The sequence below is a fragment of the Diabrotica undecimpunctata genome, chromosome 1 (genome assembly GCF_040954645.1).
Source record: "Diabrotica undecimpunctata isolate CICGRU chromosome 1, icDiaUnde3, whole genome shotgun sequence".
Classification (NCBI taxonomy): Eukaryota; Metazoa; Arthropoda; class Insecta; order Coleoptera; family Chrysomelidae; genus Diabrotica; species Diabrotica undecimpunctata.
This window is the reverse complement of record NC_092803.1, coordinates 154,173,065-154,196,587: the sequence shown is the minus strand read 5'-3', so window position 1 is coordinate 154,196,587 and position 23,523 is coordinate 154,173,065. Positions and strand designations below refer to the sequence as shown.

At 33.4% G+C, this 23,523-nt stretch overlaps 1 protein-coding gene across 2 annotated transcripts in view; it reads left to right on the top strand.

Annotated features, from left to right (window-relative positions):
- zyd (sodium/potassium/calcium exchanger zydeco) overlaps positions 1-23,523 on the top strand; it is a 97,315-nt gene that overhangs the window by 25,197 nt on the left and 48,595 nt on the right. The window lies entirely within an intron of this gene.

The window sequence follows — 23,523 nt, the reverse complement described above, 5'->3', positions numbered from 1 at the left end:
TTATACTAAAAATTAAGTATTACTGAAAAAACTGGGAGCCTAACTAATATAAAAATATTTTTAATTATTTATTCGTTCGAAGGTACAAATTAATAAATTCCGTCACGTTTATTCACATTTCTTCTGTCAAGAAAAATATAAACATAAATAGGAAGTAGATCATATCAATTGCTTATTAACGACTAAATAAAAGACACCAAATACCCGAAGGTAGTTTTTAATTGAAGAGCCCATTTGTTTGACGTCGAGTGCAAGTTCAACTTCTCCATTCAGAGGTCAAAACGAGCGACGGCCAACACAGAACAAAACAAAACACAAAGTGATCCTCTTCATCGAGATGTAGAAACTACTTTTATTCAATTATCATAATTTCCGACTTAATTTGAATCGACACACCGACGGATATGGTCTTACGGACTTCTTTTTGCTATACTTAATCATACGAGGTGATTCAGAATGCAATAAAGATAATACATAATAATATACAACAAATTATATGCTTTTTCAATATTTGCCCCTATCAAAGAGTAAAGCCCCACATAAAGAGTTTAAGCCATTTTTTTTGTATACGACGTGGAAACCACTCATGAAATAAAGTTGTTTGTGTTCATATTTCAGCATATTATAAAAAAGCTGTTACTTGTCAACATTTGTATTCAAATGTGCGCTTTTTAAACATAAATTTAAATATACAGGGTAATTTATGCAAGTATAGCATAGCCCATAATCTTTATGCATAATAGATCGTTACCTTATCTCAACGAACTATTATACCATCTAAGGTCTCTTATGAATAATACGAGATAAAATTTTGAACTTATTTATAATTTTCTGGCAATATCACAGTCTTGTATAGAAGTCGTTTCAATTTTTAAACTATAAGGTCAAACATTTCCTATTAATCTAGTTATCTTTTTTTTGAGGACTGTAATGCTAGTTGGCTGTGTTGCACATACTTGGTTTTTGAAATAACCCCATGGAAAAAAGATCAAGGGCGTAAGATCCAATGATCTATCTGATCACACAATAGTACCTCTTCATCCAATTCATTTATTAGGGAAGATTTCGTTTAAGTAAGTTCTTACCAATAAAACATAATAGGATATTGCCAATTTCTGCTGGAAGCAGACGTTTTAATTCAGTAGGTTCGGATTTATTATTGTATTGGGATATAAGCTAGACAACGTAGAAATCACTTCGTTTCTAATCAAGCTTAAATATTTTCTGGCTATTAAATTTCCATCTACAAATACAGGAGCAATAATATGATCACCTATAATACTAGCCCAAACGTTCATCTTTTGAGGACACTAAGTATGTGCCTCACGCATTCAATGAGAAATCTCCTCCGTTTCCACGCTATTCTTCGCAATTTCTACAGTATATCTATGCAATATCTACTAAATTCTCCACAATACAGACAATTTTGTTTGTTTACCCCCTCCTTGTTCAATGTTAACATTGTTTCATCAAAAAAAAATTGTTTCAACAGTTATTTCATTTCTGTTCAGCTTTTTCATCATTATTTTTCAGAAATCCATTCTACGATCTGAATCATCTGAATCATCAAGTAAATAATATTTTTTGCAAAGACACCTTAGGATGGTTGTATGAGTCACATTATTTTGGCGAACAGTTTGACTTAAACTTGACGTTTGATTCTTTATGACACTTATGGATTATGAATTTCACAAACACCTACAATAATTTACCGTTGAGGTTAAGCAAGAACAAAGTATGTATTCCTTTTTTAGACATTAGGCTAACAAGAACGTCAGAGAATAAGATCTTGTTGGATTAGTATTAGAAATCAACTACCTCCATAAGATGTATAAATTATTTCTCTGAGCACTCAGAAAGGTAAAAACATAACACTGTTGTTGCAATAAAGAACAGACTCAATTTGTAAAGATTTTGGTTTTTGTGAATTTTGTAATATGGCTGATCTTATGGTAGTATTCATGTCTGCATCAAATAATGTCAAATATCCAAGACACTTGCGTTACAAACATCGGCAATAAGAAATTTACATGATGATAAATTCCTTCAAATTTGTTCAAGAGTTGTCAGACGACAATTATGATAGACGTACAGAATTTGCAAACACAATTATGTATACATTGAAATCATTCAGACAATAGCAATATTTCAAACAACAGTATTGGACTGCAAAATCAATGTTCATGTGAACTTATATATTGCCAAAAAAATTGTACAGTAGGCGGTACTGTAGACTAGCGCGAAGCTTCGTACTATATTTTCTGTATTGATATTATATAAGTAATATTTTTAAACGTAAATAAAATCATTTAATTATTTATTACTTTTTTTAGATTTTTTATAGATTTTAATAAAATTAAAAAAGTTTGTATATTGTATAACGAACTCTAGTCTTCGCAAATAGAGTCTTCCAACTGTTTATTGTGACTGCAAACTACGAGCTGGTCTTTCGTGGCGTTACTTTTGTGACGCTTGCGTGTCGTGTCGCTTCTTTCGTGACGCTTTCTTCAGCATTTTACTACGGAAAAAGTAATAAAACGTCAGTATAGAAGCTTCGCTTCAAAAAGGTGCTTCCCAGAAGATGGATTGAAAGGCGTCGTTTTATCCAATGTTACTTGCAACTAACAGAAATAAATGGACACACCTAAGAAAGGCTTACATTCGACGATGGATAAAGTAGCTGTTGATGGTGATGATGACCTGCAATCACCCGATATAAATCATCTAAAGTATTTTTTTTTAGGTATATCTACCTTTATTTAAACAAAACCTGTCAATATTCGGGTATTAAAAGACAGCTTTAAAGATAAGAAGAATTTATGAGTAAACGTGTTGCAGAACGAATACTTTTAGGATTACCTTGCATAATTTATTGATGCGAACGTACAACAATTTGAGCATCTGCTTTAACTGCCATTATTCTGTGTTTTCTACAGTTTTCTCCTTTTTTACCTAAATGTAGATTTTCTTTTTCTCTCTCTCTCTCTACAATGAAGCTACAGCCCAAATCGAGCCTTGGTCTCCCCCAAACTATGCTTCTAACGTTGCTGGTCCTGCGCCGATCTTCTCCAGGTTTTCACTTTTAGCAAATTTTGTGGGTCCGCTGCCACTTCATCCTTCCACATTTTCCGTGGCCTCCCTTTTAGTCTTGCACCCTAAATTTTACTATCTAGTCCTTTTTGGCAATCTTCCGGTCTTCATTCTCAGTACATGACCAGCCCATCTAAGTCTCTGAAGTTTAACGGATTCTGAGATCGGTGCCTCATTGAACAGTTGCTAGAATTCATGGCTGTACCTGGATCTCCATACTCCGTCTTCGTTAATAGGTCAAAATATCTCCCTTAGGACTTTTCGTTCGAAGACTTCCAGCTTTCGTTTTGTGTATTTTGTCGTCACCCATGTCTCGCATCCATAGCATACTGTTGGTCTGATAATAGTTTTATAGACTCTGATTTTCGATCTCCAGTGTGTGATTTTGGAGCAAAAGACATAAACGAAAAAAGTAAGCTTTGTTTTCTTTTACTATTTGTTCAATCACAAATTAGTGTATTAATTTGTAAGCTCACATTCATCTTAATTTCCTGAAATTTGTATAGTTTTACCGTGTATAATTGTGAAACATATCGGTTAGTAGCTTAGTTACAGTTTGTTCAACTTCCTGCAAACTATAGATTGTGTAATATATATAGAGGCCTGCAATCATATCCTCGGTTCAAATTAAATTTGCCAGCTTTCAAAAGTCATAGGTTCTATGCAGAGGGCAATACACTTATTTGATAAATCGTAGCATTTTAGTGAGAATATAAATATAGCTTTGGGACTAGTTTGGGTCGCAGTCTATTATAAATTTTTACCTTAACAACAACTAGAGTGTAATAATTCAGAAGCTGCCAATAAAACTATATTTTACTCCACGACTTCGACATTTTATTTTATCATCGTCGATCAAGAACAATTGGACACAGGTAATAAGAAACAATTCGTACTTATAATTACATTCGAATTTGTCTACTATTATTCTTTGAATTTCTGGTTTTTCTGTTCCATCCGTATTTAATTTGATTCCCAAATATGTGAAACTGTCTACAGTTTCATTGTAGTCAATATAATTATTGTATTCAATGTAATTCAACTGTGGGTCTGTTTCCCCTACCTCTTGCCTGTGTTAGTTTTTTGTCTTTTGAATATTTATTTCTAGTCCCATCTCTTCTGCCTCTGTTTATAATAATGAATATATTTCTGCCGACTCTTCTGTTCTGTGAGACATGATACTAATGTCATCGGCATAGGCGGAAATCCGTATTGATTTATTTGTTAAGAGATAACCCCTTTCTATATTCGGCTGTCTTATCATCACATATTCAAGAGTTAGGTTAAATAGTGTCGGTGCCAGCCCATTTCCTTGTTAGAGTCCCTTGACTATTGAAAAGTTCTAAGTGAGTCCGTTGTTGCTTTTACTAGTGGGATGTATTTTAAGGGATATTCAAGCTATGCAATATATGGTATAACTTTTGTCTAATAATTGAGTTGTAGGCCTGTTTGAAATCTATGAATATGTTGTGGACGTCAATGTCGTATTCATACGATTGGTTTAGAATTTGTTTCACTATGAATAGCTGGTCAGTTGTAGATCTTCCTTATCGGAAACCGGTTTGATACTCCCCTACAATATTTTCAGTAAGTTGTTGGATATTTTTTTACACGACAAAAATATTTAAAAACTTCTTCTCAGCTACTGTTTTTGTAAACCTTTTAGTACACCATTTTCTTAAACTTTTACTAATTTGCAGATGGTAGACCTTGTTATGGGAGATCTGATAGGGTTTCAACTACTAAAGATTATTCAAATTACAAGTTTATTCAATAATAGTCGTCTTAACCTAGGCGAATATGACACAAATTTGTGTGACAGTTTTAAGTGTAACTGTCATTATCGTATAAGGTATAGATAATATTATATAAATAATGTTAGATATATTTACGATGCAAATACCTTTCTCTCTCATATGCTTCTAAAATAGCTAGTAATAAAGAACACCCTACTTATACCAATACGTTCACAGATCGATTTCAAGACACTTTCTCTACAACAAGACTAGATCCACCATTTTACGAAAGAGTTAGAAGAAACCTTCATGACCTACATCTTAAATTTACTAAAATTCTCCCAACAAATTTCCTAACTTGTCTACCTTAGTTAATACCAATTCCCAAGATTAATACTAACCTTAGTATATATAAAAAACGTGAGACTATAACAGACCTGATCAAACAATCATTCTTAACAGAAATGGAAACTTATAAAAATCACTATAAGATATACACTGACGCATCCAAATCTTCAGACGGTGTTGGTGCAGCCATCCTTACACCTAATACATCCTTAAAATTTAAATTCAAGCCCATTACTTCGTCATATACTGCGGAGTTGTTTACAATATTACAAGCACTTATCCACATAAAAGAGTCGAAACAGTCCCCGTTTCTCATAATAACCGATTCACTAAGCTCACTTCACACTATCAAACGTTTATATACCAATAATCCAATTGTCTCACATATCAAATTAGAAATAGAGATTCTAAATAATAATAAGATCACTGTTGACTTCATGTTTGTTCCATCACATTCAGGTATACAAGGAAATGAAGAAGCAGATGAACTAGCACGCTTAGCATCCTTCAGCCAGGACTCCATTCTTATTAATGAGGTTTCTTCAGATGACTTTAAGTCAGAAATAAAACATAAAGTGTTAAGTGCGTGGCAAAATAAGTGGAGTGCATCACAAAATAAACTCAAGGAAATCAAACAATTAGTGAAACCGTGGCTCCAACCCACAGCGAATAGACAGGACCAAGTGAGAATAACACGTTTGCGACTAGGACACAGTAACTTTACACATAAACACCTCTTTACGCGAACTGTGCCGCCAATGTGTGAAAATTGTCAAGTAACACTCTCCGTGAAGTATATACTAACTCAGTGCAAAACATATGAAGCAGCAAAAAAGAAGCACACATGAACATTAAAAACACAATAAGTTATCTTAAAGACTCAGGACTGTATCAATTATTGTAATTTTTTCTAACTTTACCTGTATTATATATTTAGGTCGCTAATAACCCTGGTGGTTACAGCGTAAATAAAAAAAAAATGTTAGATATTTTTTATCGATTTGAAACCAAAATGTTAAAAATAATCTGTTGGAAATAACAAGGTGCTTTATATTATTAGAAAAAGAGAAAATCAGACAATATTGCTTATATTACCATAAGATCTGTCATATTACAAAAATCTAAGATTTACATAAATCATACAAGGGGTCGTCGAGATAATTAAGACATTTCATAAATATTCATATCATATTTCCGTATCATTAACAGCAGCAAAATTTTGAAAGTTAAATTGTTCGCTGTATAAGGCATTGTTTAATGATAAATGGCCAGGCCATAGCGAAAGTTGTAAATATACATAGTTTCAAAAGTTATGCACCACCCAAACTTTTCGGTATTATTTTCAGAAACTACTGTTATAGATCATTTATAAAAAATATGATAACGTTGACATTATATTTCTTGTTTTAAAAGAGATACTGTTTTTTTTTTTAATAAAAAATTAAAAACTAAAAAATTTATTTCTAATTAAAATGTATTTAACCATTTTAATATCGTATATTTCCACCAATAACTGTTTTTAATACTGCTAAGAGGATCAATCATTTTCTCTGGCAGATTCTCCCATTCTTCTTTACAGGCAATTGTAAGTTCATTATGGGTTCTAGGAGGATTCCTTCGGACATGAGCAGCTTTGGAGAGCACATCCCATTCATGTTCAATGGGGTTCATGTCTGGATATGAACTATTCATTTGACCGTCCAAATGTATAGACGTATTCAGAGCTCCGCTATCTAATCTGTGGTAATTAAGTAGCAATTAAGCTATCATTAGTCGTAAGTGATATCAATGGCCATGGCTGTAAGCTATCACGATAAATTCAAGTAGACTTCATCATCATCATTTTGGCTTTACAACCCTGTGTGGGTCCTAGCCTCCCCAAAATTTTTTTTCCAGTCGTCCCTATCCATTGCCTTCCTCCGCCAAGCACGTATTTTCACATTTCTCATATCTTGATCGATGTTATCTAGGAATCTTGTTCTGGATCTTCCTCTTCTTCTTTGACCAATAGGTCTATCAAGGAGCGTTTTTCTAACTGGGTCGGTTTGCTCCAGCCGCATTACATGGCCTACCCACCTCAGACGTCCTATCTTCATGTGTTTTACGTAGTTTTTTTTTAAGTAGACTTAGGTAATCGAAATATTTAAATATTTATATTGTTTCCTATTTATACCGAAACGGACGCACTACTATTTCAACAAAATAATGCGATGTTCGCAGAGAATACACAACGTTCACAAAAGAGCAGTCGCTTTATAATGCATGGTGTCAGTCAGAAGAAAATGTTAAGAGACTTAATATTAATAATCAACGGTTGAGTCAAATAATCGCTGATATGGAAAAGAGGGTGGATCGTGTGACTAATGTTGAGGTCCTACGTAGAATAGGCAAGGAATGCGAGATTATTAACACCATCAAAGAGCGCAAACTAGAATATATTGGCCATGTTATGAGGAATGAACAGAGATACGGCTTGTTGCAACTCATTCTTCAGGGCAAGGTATTTGGAAAGAGAGGACCAGGGAGAAGAAGAATATCTTGGCTTCAAAACCTGAGAAAGTGGTTTAATACATCGACAACCGGACTATTCAGAATAACATCAAGCAAAGTTAGGATAGCCACTTTGATCGCCAACATCCGGAACGGATAGGCATCGTAAGAAGAAGAAGATGGAAAAGAGATTAGCATAGCTGGAAAAAGCCGAACAACATACAGGGTTAACTGCAAGTTCTGATGAATCTCAGAAGAAATTAAAAGCAGATAACCTTGAATACATCACCGATGAAGAAGATTTAGCATATGAAACGGGCTGGATAAGGACCGAAAACAGGAAAACTAACAAAAAACGTAAAATGGATACCTCATTATCTCTCTCTCCGTAAAAATCAAGTGCAGAAACACAAATTAAAAAACCAAAACCACAAACTCCGGTTGTAGTAGAAGGTTTTCAAAGTGCTGTTGACCTGAGCAAGCTCCTGACTGAGCCTGGTATTACCTTCACTATGAAAATCATAAACAGTGAAGTTATAAAAATTAATATAAAAATTAAAATACAGCTAATAGCGATCATTACAGAGCTTTAATAGAGAAATTAAATACGAGTAACCTTTCGTACCACACTTATAAAAATAATCAAGGGATGCCAATTAGAGTTGTTGTTAAGAAATTACATCACAGATGGCCACTGGAGGAAATAGTAAAAGACCTACAAAAACGACAATATAAAGTCATTTAAACTGACAAGAAATTCAAATGAAAAACTAAAAACAACTAGATATGTTCATTCTAACATTTAGATAGGATAAAGATATAAATAGAATTTACGGCATTACAGACATACTTAGTACGATAGTTGAAATCGAGCCATTAAGGAGTTCCAGATTAGTCCCACAATGTAAAAAATGTCACGCTTACGGACACACGTAGAAAAACTGTAAAAAGAATCAAAGATGTGTAAAATGTATTGGTAAACACCTTACTAAAGATTACCAAAAACCACCGGAAGATAAACCAAAATGTGTTCATTGTGGAGAAAACCATCCTGCAAACTACCGCGGATGATATGTAGCTAAAAAATTACAAACAATGAGAAACGAGAGAATAAACAAAGACAATGTTATAAAAGCGCCCCATAGAGTTATTGAAAGCAAAAAACTAAAAACGGCAGAGGTCAGTGCAAATAGAAGTTACAGCGATGTAACAAGGAATGCAAGGATACATGCATCATCGCGACAAGAAAAAGAAACTGGTATTAAATTAAAAATGATATTGGAAAAGCTCACCAAGATTAATATCAAAATAACTTAAATCGATATCAGAGTTACCCGACAAGTGCATACCGCTAAAGGAGCTATTCCGAAAATCAGAGATGGCTAAGGACGCAAATGGACTGTCACAACATCAGATTGAGTTGCAAGCAGTACTAGATATTGAGAAAATTGATTTGTGTCTAGTTTCTGAAATATACTTCACTAAACAGTCATATGGAAACTTTAGGGAGTATAGAGTATATTCTACTGTACACCCAGATAATGCAGCTAAAAGAGGAAGCGCTATCATAATTAAAGATAACATATTGCATCATAAGGAATTAAAATATACAACTGATCACATACAAACTACAACAGTCTGCGTGAAGATGAAAACAAACCGTAAATATGAGTTCGATATATTGTCCTCCTAGACACTCCATTAAAAGAGAACAATATAAAGAGTTTATGAACACTTTAGAAAAAACATACATCATCGGTGGCAACTTTAATGCAAAGAATACCCACTGGGGCTCTAGGCTAACTACAACTAAAGGAAAAGAACTATTGTCATCTGTTAAGGAACAAAAGGGTGAAGTAACCTCTACTGGTAGACCAACATATTGGCCTACCGATAGGAACAAAATTTCAGACCTGATAGATTTCATTATTTCCAAAAATATCTCAGCTAACTATCTGGATATCAATGACAGCTGGGACATGAACTCTGATCACTCACCGATAATTTTAACTATGATTGGTGATACAGTGATTAAAAAAGTGTTCAATCCAATATTGACTAATAAAAAAAACTGACTAGGCGAGCTTCAAAATACAACTTTAACACAAAATTATTCTTGCTGTGCTATTGAGAAACGCGAGGCAACTTGATGACGAATTAGAAGTTTTTATAAAAAATATCCAACAGGTAGCTTGGGAAAATACTCCCACAATAACTTCTAGAATAAAAGGAAACAACTATTCAAAAGAAATCAGAGAACTCATAGTAGAAAAAAGGAAGTTAAGAAAAAAATGGCAGCAATACAGAGCTCCACGAGACAAAACTAGTCTAAATAATGCTACACAAAAACTAAAAAGAGAGATACAGAATATAAAAAATTCAACAATTAATTCTTTTTTTAGTAATTTAACAGCTGACCAGAACACAGATTATTCTTTATGGAAAGCAACAAAAAAATGAAGAGACCAATTATTCATTCTCCTCCTATTAAGTTGGAAAACGGCAACTCGGCTAGACGTAACGAACAGAAAGCAGAACGATTTGCAGATCATTTAAAAAGCATGTTCAAACCCAACCACAATAATGGTGAAGAACTGAGATAAGAAGAACCACTCCAAACTGAAGAAAGAATAATGTTGACATCATTTAGAGAAGTATCAACCGAAATAAAAGAGAATATAAATCCTAAGAAAGCTGCAGGATATAGTCTCATAACAGGAGAACTATGGAAAAATCTTCCAAGAAAAGCCATAGTGAAGCTGACATACCTAATGCTGCTTTTAGATTGAGATATGTTCCCAGACTCTAGAAAGTAGCCGAAGTCATTATGATCGCCAAACCAGATAAATCTCCTAATGAAGTGACATCCTATCGACCAATATCACTATTCTTAGTCACTTAAAACTTCTATTGAAAAGATTAAAACCAATAATAGAAAGAAAAAATCTTATACCAAATCATCAATTTAATTTCAGAAATCAACATTCCACTATAGATCAAGTTCACAGAATAACGAATATAATAGAAAAAACATTAGAAGAAAAGAAAGTCTGCTCTACAATCTTCTTAGACGTAGCACAGGCGTTTGATAAAGTCTGGCATGATTGTTTAATCTATAAACTAAGAACTTTCTTGCCTAAACAGTACTCAGAAATCTTGGAATCATACATTGCGAATAGATATTTCAGAGTAAAACAAGAAGAAGTGTATACCGACTTAAGGGAGATTAAAGCTGGCGTGCCACAAGGGAGTGTCTTAGGTCCGATCCTGTACCTATTGTATACGTGTGACATTCCAGAGCTGGAACAAAACACTATTGCCACCTTCGCCGATGATACAGCCATACTAGCGATAGTAGACACTAGTGAAGAAGCGACTGATAAGTTGCAACTATCAGTAAATAAAATACATAACTGGACCGGAAAATGGCGGCGAATAAAATTAAATGAGACTTTACAGCGAATAAACTTTACAAATAAAGAAAAAAAAATTACCAGTTAAAATAAATGATACCCAAGATCCTTATGCAACATAAGCAAAATACTTGGGCATCATCCTAGACACGAAGCTGCGCTGGAAAGTCTATGTTAAAAAGAAAAGAGGGGAGCTTGATATTAGATATAAGAAATTGTATTGCCTGATTGGAAAAAATTCAACATTATCAATTTTTAATAAATTATTCATCTACAAGCAAGTATTGAGGCCAGTATGAGTATATGGGTGCCAACTCTGGGGCTGTAGCAAAGCTAGTAATCTACATATTATCCAGAGATTTCAAAACAAAGTACTGAGAAACGTTGTTGCTGCTCCTACGTATATCCGTATATCCGTAACAGCAACCTCCACCAGGACCTGGGTATGGAAACTGTGATCCAAATAATCAAGAAAACAGCAGCAAGTCACTAGCAGAGGCTGCATAGTCATGTGAATGTCGCGGCAATCCAGCTTCTCGACAACAATGAACTAAAGAGAAGACTCATAAGGACAAAACCATTTGAGTTAATGTAATTGTGTAACAGTTTCATGTAAAACGCAGAGTATAGTGCTGTAAAGTTATTGCATGTTAGTTGTAGTAATTAGTTATTAGATAAAATAAGAGTAAGCCATAGGGTAAGCCCTATGTAGATTTAAGTAGTTGCTGTTTATTAAGTTAGGTCAAAAAATAACATAATTGGTCATTAGTAACCAGATAGCAGTATACCAACACCGCACAGGTGTTAAAGAAAAAAAATGTCTGGATATCTTGCAGGCTATTCCAAACTGCGAATACCTTCTTTCTCAAGATAGTCATTAACCGTTTCGGTCCTATGTGGGCGGGCATTATCATTCATAAATACAAAATTATTATCCACAGCTCTTCTCCATAATCTCACATTAGCTTCTAAATTCCTTGTGATTTTTGCCTTTTTACCTTTTTGCTGTTCCATCAATAACGATCAATTCTGTTCGTCTACCTGTCATATATTACCTGTTTTAATGAAATAAAAACCAAAAAATATGTATTTTATATAAAAAAGGGGTGTTGAATATGTGATACGGATACGGATTTATAAAAATATAAAAATCGTAAATACGTGGGGTGATGAAACTATCTATATATTAACTGGGTTTGTAATTATATCAGAATATTTAAATATAAAAAACCTATTCAAATAATAGGTACCGTATATCTTCCAAAACCGGACACGTATAAGTAATAAATGAAGAAGACCAATACAGATAATGTGAAAGAGAGTTAGACAAGGCAGTCCAAGAAATGCGTTATAGATATGCTAATAATTAGACTCAGGAATAAATCTGACAAAAAAATAAAATCAAAGATTTTAAAAGCATAAAGTTTTAAAAAAACATAAATAAAATCAAAAACCTATATTTTCTTCACAAACAGAAAATCATTAGTAGAATAGAATTAAACAAATATAACTTTTGTAAAAAGAATCACAATTGTTTAAATATTACATTGTACAATTTTCTCTTCAATCGTTTAAAATGTTGTTATATGCTGAAAAAATCATTCCTAAAGGCGCAAATTATGTAAGTTCGTATCAGTATTTTCTGCCCATAAAAATGATTTTTTTTTTATTTTTGAAAAGCCGTACGACATTATTCAAATCTTTTTGGTTGTTTAAAAGGAGCCTTTTAAGGAGGGTTGTGTAGCACCTGCAAACCGTATATTGTTTCCGGCATTTAGGTATTAAGATAAATTTTTTCCATCCCTCCCGCGCTCTTCTCATAACATGTTCTCCGTTTATAACAGATAGTTGTAAAGATACTTCCTTGCCTAAAACCTTGTTCTGGGTAAAATTTATTAAAAAGTGTTTTAAGTACCTTTACTGATCCCATGGTATGCTTCTATAACTTAGTTATAAGGGAAATAAGGTGCTGCTGTTTGACTTTGATGTAACCGTAGCGATAATTCATGAAGCAGATGTACGTAGATCCGATAGGTACTTAGCATCACCGCTAGATGGCGCCACTATCTCAAGAGAAGTCTACTATCGTGTAATACATTCTTGTAGATGGCTAATGTCAAAATTTTAGGCGAATCGGAGTCTTTAGGCGTTAATTGTTCCAATTCCTTTCCTTCCCATATAGCACTTTGATGCGCGATAGGGGCACAACTATCACCCAACTGCTCTTCATGTGGGAGTCCTGGGTAAAAGAACTCCAGCATGGTTTTCTAAACGATTCAAATTCAGGCTAGCGTTAAGTGCTTTATTCCTGTTATCCTCTTTTGAGTTCTCTTATTGACTTGATTATTTGATTTAAATTTAAAAGGTGACCTCTACCTTTTGCAAATTTGGCCAATACTCTTCTGGTATTTGTTTTTAGAGAAAAGCTTTAAGTCTCTCATTAATGTTTTAAAGTATTATATTGCTAGCATGTGAGTTAAAATATATAGTTAGGTAATTGTTGCACTTACAAAAGCTGCCTTTTTTGTATATGGTTGTGGTTGTAGAGTGCATCCAATCAGGGTGCGTCCTGATTTTGTAATAAGGGTAATACAAATGTGTATTTGCGAATACAAATTTGATTAAAATCACTCAAATATATCTTTATTGCTTGGTTTTTTAATAATTGTTTTATTTTTTTAATATCCGCAACTGATCATCCAATCCTATCGTACTTTGAAAGTGTCTATTCTGTTTTCATATACGTTAAGTTACTGTTTTGTTGTAACAAAATTATTAGATTCATATCATCTATTTTAACTGTTTTACTCTGCCAAGTTACAATGTTTTAGAAAAAAATGAAAGAATTATAAACAAAATTGCTTAATTGCTCATATTTTTCAACCCACATTAATCAAATAAAATTTTAAACGACCAAAGACATGCCAACTGAATTTAAAACAATTCTTGCGTAGTAGAAGAAGCATGGTATTAAGAAAATTGAGGCTTCGTGTAACATCCGGATTAAAAAAAATTAATGACAAAATAATTATTATGGATACTGAAGGATTTTAATTTTTTTATTATCTAGTACAGACATATTTCAAATATCTTGAGAATATAATAAAATTATAAAATAATGTTGAATAATGGGTCCAGAAATATACCAATTCTAAAAGTTAAAGAGTGTAAGGAAAATATAGAAAGAAATTGACAACAAATACATTAGCGATATGAGTAATTAACAATATATTAAGATTTATTTTATTAACAATTCCGCACATAGATAAATCGTATTTAAAACTAATAGACCAATAGTTAAATATAATAAATTAAATATAAAATTTGGTCAAACTTTACTTTTCGCAACTTTCTTCTTTATTAAGAACTCATGAGGGAGTGAAAATATCAAAGAGGAAAACGCATGATTTTTAAGAAAATTTCCCACATCCCCATCAGAATAGTATTGCTATGTAGCGATATATCTTACACAAAACCCGGTAAAATATTTGAAAATCTCCATTCTCTATAAACAAATTTCTGTAATTCATTTTAAAGAGGGCGGCATATTATTCACTAGAAAAAATGAAAATGTCAGTCGTCTGCCTTTAAAAGTCACAAAAAAGTTGCTAAAAAGACAGGTTTATCTTTAAAATTTTTTGTTTAAATCTAAACCATTCTGTTTTAGGTATCTATATCTGTAGAGTAGAGAGGGCGAGTTAAGTTCCACAGCACTTAGTCTACAATTGACCCATTGTGCATCCTTCCAGGGAGCTGTCGTCCTTAGCTCATTGTCCATCCTGCCATTTCTAGGAAGGTGGACAAGTCACCAGGAGACATCTCTCTTATGTGGGCAGGTGTGGGCCAGGACTCGCCGAATGCGTACTCTCGTATTAACGATAACTCCGAGCATTCACATAGGACATGCTCTGCAATTTCATTTTCTCGTTCACACTTCCTGCATAGAGTTGTATCTACTAGCCCCAGTGTGTGGAGGACAATGACCAGTTTAAAAACTAATTGTCAAGCGTAGATTTTTCCTGTTCATTCCCAAGTACTTCTTTGACGCTGACTTTTCAAGATCACTTAGTGTTACCCTGGCAAGTCTATATTTTTGCCTTTCTTCAAATCTTCTTAGGTTGGCGTATAAGAGTGATATTTGACAATTTTCGCAAATGTTGTAGTGGACCAACCAAAAAGATCCGCAGGTACTAAGATTCTTAGGACTGCTGCCTTCCCAGCCAATTGGTCAGCAATGTGGTTAAATTTATTCCTATTAGTCATATGTCCTTTAGCCAACTCAGGATGATGGTATTACTATCCGAAGCCTAAGTTAGTGACTCGTGACACTCCATTACTAACCCTGATATGATACGTGGTCATTTCAAGGTTAGTAGCGCTTGTCTGCTATATGTGCAGATTATTATAGTTTTCCCGGCTTTTTGAGTTATCTCTTTTCGGCTATAGAGATACCAGGCATTTGTGTCTGGACTACGCTGGTATTTTTGCCCATACCCACTTTATTCTTTGGTTCAGTGATCTGAAGTATATCTCGCATCCTGAGTTTTCTTCCATTTTGGAGCTATCGGTATATATTCAATATGCATTGGCCACCTTTGTCTCCCTGTACTGTCTGGTTATGATTTTGTAAGGTTTGTCAAAGACAAACTTTGCTTCAATTGAGTCGCAGCCTGTCTGTAGCAGGGCTAGCGCATTCAGCTCTCTCCGCTAGAAACGAGTTCTCAATTGTCCCATTCCTACATCAAGGTTTGCACCAGCTGAGAGCAGTCGCATCATTGTCACCAGCGCCACCTCTTTGACATATATGTCTAGAGCCGTGATGCCAAAGACTAAGTCCATTGCAACAGTTTGTGTTGTTTTCATGGCATCTGTTATATTTATCTAAGCCATCCGTTGAATTTAATTTAATTTGTTAATCACTGTTGCGTGTAGCATTTTTCGTTCCCAAGCAATAGCTCCGTAAGTTAGCATTGGCCTAATGACAGCAGTTTTTCTGGTGAAGAGGACCATATCTGTCTTCTTAGAATTGATAGATACTGAGTGTTCCTTGCACCATGTTGCTATTAGTCGGAGAGCAACTTGTAATCTCTTACATAGTGTGTTCTCAAACTTACCTACATGATCCTAATGTACAGGCCCCGTTTAATATCCTTAGTCTCTTAGTTAATGGAAATGAGAGAATTTATAATGGATTAGTTAAAATTTCTGTCAAGTACCAAAATAGTCTTATAGTGTCAATTATCAAAAAAATATATGTATATGCAAAATTGTGGTGAGCAACTTGGACAGTAAATAGCAAAGTAGCCGTCGGATTGAGATATAAAGGAGATATTACAAAAAAAAAGTGTTTTGAATTATATTGTGTGTACCGTTTTTTGAACACACTGATGATGTTGAAAATATGCTATATTTAACTTGTATCTTATTTTAATTTTAGTTCTTAAAGCATATTATTCAGCTCTACTACTACTACTTGTCAGTTTATAACGTTCTCCGCCGTTTTCTGACTTTAAATCGCCACTTAGACCGGTTGTTCCATAGATCTTCTTTTATGGCCCTCTCTCTCAATTCTTTATTTATTCCTTCGCTCCAACTTTTCCTCGGTCTACCTCGTTTTCTCTTTCCTTCTGGTTGCCACTTTAGTATTTCTTTTGGCATTCGTTGTTCGTCCATTCTTTGTATGTGTCCGAACCAGATAAGTTGTTTTGTTGTTAGGTCATCTATGATTATTCGTTTGATTCCCATTATTTCTCTAATGCGTTCGTTGGTAATCCTTTCTCTTCTAGATCTTCCTGCGGCTCTTCTCCAAAAATCCATTTCCGTCGCTTTCAGCGTTGACAGTGTTCTTTCTTTCAGTGGCCATACCTCACAGCTGTATAAAGTGATACTTTTTACTTTAGTCTCATATATCCTCTTTTTATTTTCTTTGCTGATGGATTGGTCCCATAAAATGGTGTTTAACATTGTGATGGCTTTTCTCCCTGACGTATTTCTCTCTCTTATGGCTTTGTCTAATGTTTCATCTTGTGAAATAGTGATACCTAGGTATTTGTAGTCACAGCAGTGCTTTATCGTAGTGTTATCGTCTAATATGAGATCTTTTGTTCTGCTCCAATGCACAGGTATTCGGTTTTCTTTTTATCATTCAGCTCTTCGTTATTGATATTTTATGGACTTTACAGTCATACAATTTTTATGTTTAAAGTATTAGTCATGTTGTAACTGGCTGATTGACACCTAGTCTATGCCAATAAGAAAAAACTTACCTACTCAAACTCCTTATAGTGGTATAATTTGTTTATAAACGTTTTGGTTAATAGAGTTTCGAGAAATAAATATGAAATAATGCATTTCGATATTCATTTAGTTGGCAATTTTTCACAAATTTAAGAAAAAGTTCTTTTAGCATCATTATTTACCGAGATAGCCATTTTTTTAAATTCACCATTTGTTTATTTCTTAATATTAGGAATGGAAATATATGTTAATATAACATTCAATTGTTATACTGAGAATGACTATTATAAAATTGAAAATAGTTTATTTTCTATTTTATATTCAAAATTCGTCTAAAAATTTTACAATATTTACGAAAAACTGGGTCAATGTAGATGTTTTTTTAAACTGGTTTATTTCAGAAATATAATAATAAATGCAGGATCCGTTTTGTAATAGATATTTATCCATTTATTAAAAACAAATTTTTCAAAAAATTTTTCGGCAATTTCATTATATTTTGTGTCTTTCTCATTATAAAATAAACTTGCATTATTCACAAATTAATAACACAAGAACAATCAGATACAGTTGAAAAAGATGAAAAGGAAGAATTAAAGGTAGCAGGGCAGTATTTTTTTAGAAAGAAAAAATACAAGTGGTTAAAAATACCCCCAGTCTGCGGAAAAACTTGAAAAGAAAACACAATCAGAACACGCATACCTGCGGTGATAGGTGATGCATACAGAAATAAAGCAGCCGAACCAGTACAATCAAGGAATTTGATATTTGACGATTATATGCTACATATTGTAATAGAACATAAAAATGAAAGAATTGCCGATTTGACAATGTCTTACGCTAATATGGCTCTAAACTGTCAATTCACAAACCATGTAGAAAAAGCTGAAATGAAAGCCTTTATTGGTCTCTTTTTACTGTTTGGTGCTTTTAAATCAAATAATGAAGAAGTAAGTTCGTTATGGGCGACAGATCTAACAGGTCGCGCCATTTTTCGCGCTACTATGACACTAAAACGTTTTTGTTTCTTATGCGCTTTCTTAATCTCGATCACAAATGGTCCTAGAGCAACTATTTTTTAATTCATGAAAAATTGCCAGCTAAACGAATATCGAAATGGCATTATTTCATATTCACTTCTCGCAAAGGTATTTGGGGTTACCATTTTACTTAATTTTAGGGGGTTATAATTTATAAAATGGTATTTCAACTTACATATCTTAAAATATAGATAAAAACCAATAAAATGAGATTTTATAAGGTATTCCGAGGTGACACGGAAACAACTGCGTTTTTCATTTTCAGTAGTAATATCCCTAGGACATTGATAACAGACGAGATAATTTCATGACAATCGAAAGCTCGTTCCTTGGTAACAGCACGAAGCCGAAGGCTGAGACTAAACTGGCCTTACGTTTACATGGATCTGCTTGTAGTTTCTTCCTGATTGCATCGCGGGCATCTCGGGCTGGTTTAAAGACTATATTGTTAAACGGGTCAATCATAATATTATAGTCATTATAGTACTTTTCTTGCAATAGTTTGCACGAAACGTTCCACATTGTCTTCACCGTTGCCTCTTTGAATTGGTCCCCGTTTTTCTTTTTTATATTGACGGCCCAATCTTTTAGTATCAACGCCAATTCGTCTAAGCTTCTATGTTCATTAAACTCATATTCTCGTCCGCAGCAAAATTCCATGAATATTCCCCAAATACGTTTGTGACTGTAGGTTGTATTTCTGGGAATTTTTTCTTTGATTAGCGCATTTATACTTTGAAGATTCTCATTGCCGAAACGTGACATTTTGAAATTTATTTGGATGAAGTTGTCAAACTCGATCGTGTTGTCAAAGGGATTGAAAATTGCACTGAATGCAATTATCAGTCTAATGTTGACATGATTGGGTGAAATTGTTCCACATGACACAAAATGACGAAATTTGAATGGTTGTTAGAACAGTCGAAAAATTATCATATAAACAACTTTCTAATAAACAATTGGAATAACTTTTAAATAAATAAATATTTTGCAACAAAAATTTATGTGTATAGTTTCCGCCAAGATATAAGGATTTTGGCTGACGCTGGTGGAATCACCCTACCGATTTAGTATTATAATAACAAACAACAGACGTTCCAACTCCAGGAGCGGATTCGCTAAAATTAACAAAAAAGTTCAAGTACATATAATATTTTAATAGGATTGGTATAATAAATATAAAATTAAATATCATATCATATATTTAATACGTATTTATATCTATGTAGTTATAGGTATGTTATTATGTACAATTAAATAAGAGAAATGAACAAATTAAAGAAATTAAGGAAAATATTATTAATAACAGTAAAAATTAGTAGAGTGGTAGCAAAAATTAGAATGAAAAAGATAACCTAATTAAAGTAGAAACAATAACATAAAAAAATAAAATTTGAAGTTTAGATGGAAAAAAATAATTACAAATTACAACTCTATGTCACTATCGCTCTCATCTTCAGTAGAATCGTCATCACCTCATGTTATAATTATTGATTTAATATGTAATGGTAATGTTCTGTAATGATCTTCTTTTTTTATAAGATGTAAAACACAATTTTGCCACAGTGTTGGGAATATCTTTTTTATTTCTTCTAAAACATGTGATACCGATTGGCTACTAAATTTGGAACAGCAGTTGTTTCGCCGTAAACTTTCCTTAAGTTGGCTTCAGATTAATTCATTAAAGTTGAATCATCATCATCATTGGTGCTACAGCCCTATAAAAGAGCCTCGACCTTCCCAAGTCTATTACGCCAGTCAGTTCTATCCATTGCCAACTGTTGCCAGTTTGCTGTGCCTATTTGTCTACCATCCTCATCTACACCATCTCTCCATCTGAGTTTTGGCCTACCCCTACTTCTACTTCCCACAGGTTGCGACATAAGGATTCTTCTAGGAGGGTTGTTCTGCTGTGATCTTGCCAGATGTCCTGCCCATCTTAGTCTTCCTATTTTTATAAAGGATACTACATCTTTACCACCAAATATATGTTTATATCTGTGATATATTTAGTAGTTATACTTCCTTTTCCAAACACCATTTTCACAGATGCCACCGAATATTCTTCTCAGGATCCTTCGTTCAAATATAAGCAGGAGATTTTCATCTGCCTTGGAAATGGTCCATGTCTCTGACCCATATGTCAACACTGGTTGTATAAGGGTTTTGTATATGGTTATTTTTGTTTTTTGGCTTAAGTTTCTGCTTCTCATATGTCTACTCAGTTTAAAATAGCATTTGTTTGCTAGGATTATTCTTCGCTTGATTTCTTTCGTCATGACGTTCTCCTTGGTGATCAGGGAGCCTAAGTATGTGAATTTGTCCACCACTTCAAATATAGAATTATCAACCGTGAATTGGTGGCCGATGTTTCTGGCGCGATGTTGGTTGTTGGTGCCATTATCTTAGTTTTATCTTCATTTACTGACAGGCCCATATTTTTTTAGGCGTTTGACAAGGTGGTATACATTTCTTCTAGCTTGCGTGTTGTGCGGGCAACTAGGTCGACATCACCTGCATATGCCAAAATTTGGGATGATTTATTAAAAATGTTGCATCTGTTGTCTATTTGGGCATCCCTGACCACCTTTTCCAGAGCTATGTTGAAAAGGAGACACGCCAGCGCATCTCCCTGTCGCAGCCCAACATGCGTTTCAAATGCCTGTGATTGTTCGCCCTGTCTTTCGACTTTGCAAACAACTTTTCGCATTGTAGCCTTAACCAATCTTATCAGTTTATCGGGGATGTGGAATTGCTCCATGGCTTCATACAATTTATTTCTTAGGACACTATCATAGGCCGATTTGAAGTCTACGAAAAGATGGTATGTGTCGATATTGAATTCATTGTTTTTTTTTTTTCAGTATTTGCCTTAGCACAAAATCTGGTATGTTGTTGATCAACCAGGCATAAAACCACTTTGATATTCGCCAAGAAGCTTCTCTGAATATGCACTCAGGCGACATATAAAATATTCGAAAATAGATAACAGTATACAATAGAGTTGAAAACACAGTAATAAGGAGGTAATCGCAATATAATATGACCATCACGTTTGGCTAATTCGTCTATAACAAACTGTTTCTCAAATACTTTTGTATGAAGAACTTCCAAAATTTCTTTTTTTTTTGTATGTGTTTCTTCAAAGTACAAATCATTTTCATACAAAAAATCCGATATTTGTTTTTTCGTCCAGCCTGCACTGGGAAATTTTCTAATTTGTTCGCTGTAATCCATTACAATGACACTTTTTGGAGGCAAATTTGGCAACACTTTATTTTCAAAACATTCCTTAAACAAGTTACTCGTCATATTTTCATGGTAATCCAGCTTTGAATCTTTAATGTTTTTTGCCGATAGTAAGAAACTTACTCCTCCAAGCCAGCTATTTTTGGATTCAATGTTCAGATTAATTATTCGCTGACTTCTGTTAATTACATAATTGAGTACACACTTAACAGAGTCGTCTATCCAACCTTTTTGAGCAGTATCGTGAGTATCGAACCATGTTTCATCTAGATAAAATATCGGTCTTCCTTCATCTCCAAATTTAGATATAGCATCCAAGTATTCGTTTCTCCAGTTAATAAGTCGAGGGGAATCCATTATTGATGATCGCTTATTAATTTTCTTGTATCGAAAACGAATGGGATTCAAAAACCTTGATAAAGTTTAAGGCGAATACGTAATAGAATAGTCTTTAATAAGTTGATCGTAGATCATACTAAGCGTTGGCACTAGGTTCTTTGAATAGAAATTATAAACTGCTCTTCTAATTACCTTGGCGTCTTTTTCATTTACTGCTTTATATGTAGAAAAGTCACTCCGCTTTTACGAGGTTGAATTCTACCTGTAAAAATTTTCCACACTGTTGCATATGGCATCCTTACCAACCGAGATGTTGCCTTGATGAGAAATATACCGTCTTCTGGATTTTGATTATCTTCTTTTACTGTTTGATAAACATTTCTAATAATTTCTTTGGCATCATCAGATAAATGTAAATGTGTTTTACACTTAGCACTAGCTTCAACAATTCCTGAGATTTTACTTGAATAGTCGTGACCTAAGCACCGATCTAAATGGAAGAAAATAACTGCCTGAATGTGGAAATGTCAAACTTAAATATATTTGCCTCCTTCCATAGTGTTTTATAAGTTATGTTTCTAGATATCTAATGATACCTAATTATACCTAAATACCTATTACCATAAGAATTATAATATGTAAACCTATAGAATAATAATAAGAGGTATACTTTATCTTTAACCAATATACTTGCTAATGATTTTTTAATTTTCTTTTATTTAAGATAGAAAGCTTCATTATCGAAAGTCCATTTTATTTAAAGTGAAAACGACATAAAACAGATAATACTCTAACTCCATAAAATTCAAGTAATGAGTAATAATCCAACACAACATTTAACAATTCTTTATCAAAAACAAATTTCACTGATATTATTATGTCACTTGTTTCTTCCATTGCGTTATCTTTCCTTTCTCTATTATTGGTTATATCAACTATATTTCTAATATTACGCTTCTCTACATAGCAAAATTAGTGTCCTTGGAATGGAATGGAAGTAAAGTGTACTCAACTTCTTTTAAACTCGTTCATTAAATCCATCCAATAAAAATTCATCAGTTGTTGAAAAAATGAAAAGTTATTACATCAAAACATTAAACAATTTGTAATATGTAATTGTTTTAATATATTTATCTAACAAATAACACTTAATAAATGAATAATTAACAAATAATACATTTACTGATGGGTGTAAAAAGCCGGTAAGAAACACTTGCGAATTTGACTCACATTTTTCAAGAATCTGATGTGTTTTAGTTAAATTAATTTTCTATTCAGGTACAATTGTTTTGCGTAAAATACTAGTACAGTTATAAATACAATGATTCAATTGAAATAACCACACCTAAAATTTTACTGTTTACCATTTCAGATCCTCAATGTCATGTCACAGTTTCCTTTTTACTCGTTGGTTATTTTGCTTTAAACAATAGTTTATTTACGTTTATTATATATTTTTATTCAATCGAATGATTGTCATTTTTATCATTGTCAAGGAAATTTTACATTATATGTATTTTATTGGCGATGTTCCAGTGCATTGCTCCAATGTATATTCCAGCCACAAACACTGCAATAAAA